General features: G+C 34.1%; 1 protein-coding gene across 1 annotated transcript in view; it reads left to right on the top strand.

Moving 5' to 3' along the window:
- Positions 1 to 2500, top strand: part of LOC109948951 (NAD(P)H-quinone oxidoreductase subunit 2 B, chloroplastic) — a 16511-nt gene that overhangs the window by 1550 nt on the left and 12461 nt on the right. The gene's annotated exons all lie outside the window — the stretch shown is intronic.

Raw genomic sequence — 2500 nt, 5'->3', positions numbered from 1 at the left:
ATCTACTTAATGACAAGAATTGAAATAACCACGACGGTTTATATAGAAAACCGCCGACATAATCAGATTTTTCTGAGATCCCAAGGGTTACGAAATCTTACCAGATGGAACTCTGTTCCACATCATAATCTTAACAGATGACACAGATTTGCAATCAGAGAGACAATTTTTTGGAAGTTGATGATGTGTGTGCGTTTGTGTATCTACAAATATTATACCTAACGTCGTTGCAAATTTGCAATCAGAGAGACAATTTTCAACAACGGTTATATTATACCTAACGACGTTTAAAAAACAAATCAACGTCGCTAAACAAATATATTACGTCGTCTTAGTCTTACTTAAGACGACGAAAAACGACGACAGTAATACAAAAACAGTCGTTGTTTTTATATTCTTATTTTATTTAAATCTGTCATCCAAAAAAGAAACTTTACATATTCCAGAACATTAATTTCCTTCATTTTAAATTTTCTCCGGAAAAAAAACTCTATTTATAACGCACTGTAATTGAAAAATAAACTGAAAGGTCACGGGAAAAAAAATTCTATTCATAATTTAAAAATTCAAATCCACGTCGGTTATATTAAAACTAACGACGTTAAATGAAAATATTCCACGTCGCAAAACAAATATTGCGTCGTTTTAGTTAAAAACGACGTCATAACAAAAACCCGTCGTTGTTTCAAACTGAATTAATTTAAAATTTCTTCGGGAAAGCAAAATCTATTTATAATTTCCTCGGGTTAGTAATATTGCGTCGTGTTAGTTTACAAATTCTAGAACATTAATTTCCCTCATTTGAAATTTCCTCGGGAAAGAAAAATCTATTTATCACGCTTTGTAATTGAAAACTAAAACTGAAAGAATTCGGGAAAAAAACACTCTATTTATAATTTAAAAATAAAATCCACGTCGGTTGTAGTACACTTAACGACGTTTAACAAAATAATCTACGTCGGTAATTATAAATATACCGCCATCTTACCTTTATATAGACGACGAGAAAAGACGACGGTAGAACAGAAAACCGCCGTTGTTTCAGTTTCTTTAACAGTTTGGTCCTTTATCTTTCTGCAGGACTTGTATAGTTCAAAGCATTGACAATGTCTTCATCATATCTCCCAGCAACTACTGATTCGATTGCTCATGCTTTAGAGGCCATCTGAAGCCATTTCTATTCTCTATCGCATTCTTGAAACCCATCTTCTTCTTCTGAAGCTCTACGTAAAGGAAGAGGCTATCACAAATCTGACGGATCTTCTTAGTCAAAAAAATCAAGCAGAGGATCAGGCACATCTGATCTTCAGATTTCCCTGAGAAGCGAACTTTCCTTCGACAGCGAGTGGAGGCCAGGCTTGCATTTCTTTTGATGGAAAGCAAGGAGTATTCAGAAGCACTAAGTGTCCTATCAGGCTTGATCAAGGAAGTGAGAAGGCTAGTTGACAAGCTTCTTCTTGTCAACTAGCCTAAATGTAAGCTCAATTTCTCTTTGAGAAAGACCTCCAAATTATTGTCTTTGAGATGTGAGAGACAGTGTCTCTGAGAGAGGAAGAACTTGGAACCCTAAATGTAAACCGCGAAAATGAATGAAAGCGACAAATTTATAGAATAAATTTTTAAAACCAACGGCGGTCCTTACCAAAAAACCGCCGTTTAAATTGTAAAATCAACGTCGGTATTACTGACGTACATTACAGAACTCCACGCCGTATTATTTTTTTGAAATGGTTTTATATGTAAGCAACTTTTCGTCTACTTGACTTACACATTAGTTGTTTTTATATTCTTATTTTATTTAAATCTGTCATCCAAAAAAGAAACTTTACATATTGCAGAATATTAATTTCCTTCGTTTTAAATTTCCTCCGGAAAAAAAACTCTATTTATAACGCACTGTAATTGAAAAATAAACTGAAAGGTCACGGGAAAAAAAAAATTCTATTCATAATTTAAAAATTAAAATCCACGTCTGTTATATTAAACCTAACGACGTTAAATGAAATGATTCCACGTCGAACTAAAAATATTGCGTCGTGTTAGTTAAAAACGACGTAGTTAAATGTAACCGCCGTATTATTTTTTTGAAATGGTTTTATATGTAAGCAACTTTTGGACTTACACATGCACTGTTTCCAAACCCGATTAGAAATTTCAATCTCCAGAGAAACCTTTTCGTCTCTTTTCCTTGTCAGAGCATTGTCAGAGTTTCTCATCGTCTTCCTCTCGTCTTCTTCGTCGTCCTTGAACTTAAACATCGATCATCTTCCTCTTGCTTTCATTGCACGCAAAAGGTAAGCTTTCATTTTCACTATTTTGGTTACTGTTTTGCATGCTCATACGTTTTTTGTTTGAAAAATCTTTTACCTTTTTTCTGGCCAAAATCATTTTACTTCTTCCAAGTTTGATAAAATATACAGACAAAGAGGAAAGGTTCCAACTTTGGAGACACTACTCACTAAATAAGACGACCGGTAGACCACGACGGTTTCGTAAGTTG

This window comes from Prunus persica, chromosome G4 (assembly GCF_000346465.2).
Source record: "Prunus persica cultivar Lovell chromosome G4, Prunus_persica_NCBIv2, whole genome shotgun sequence".
Classification (NCBI taxonomy): Eukaryota; Viridiplantae; Streptophyta; class Magnoliopsida; order Rosales; family Rosaceae; genus Prunus; species Prunus persica.
Note: the sequence above shows the minus strand (reverse complement) of the source record. Positions and strands in the feature narration are given on the sequence as shown.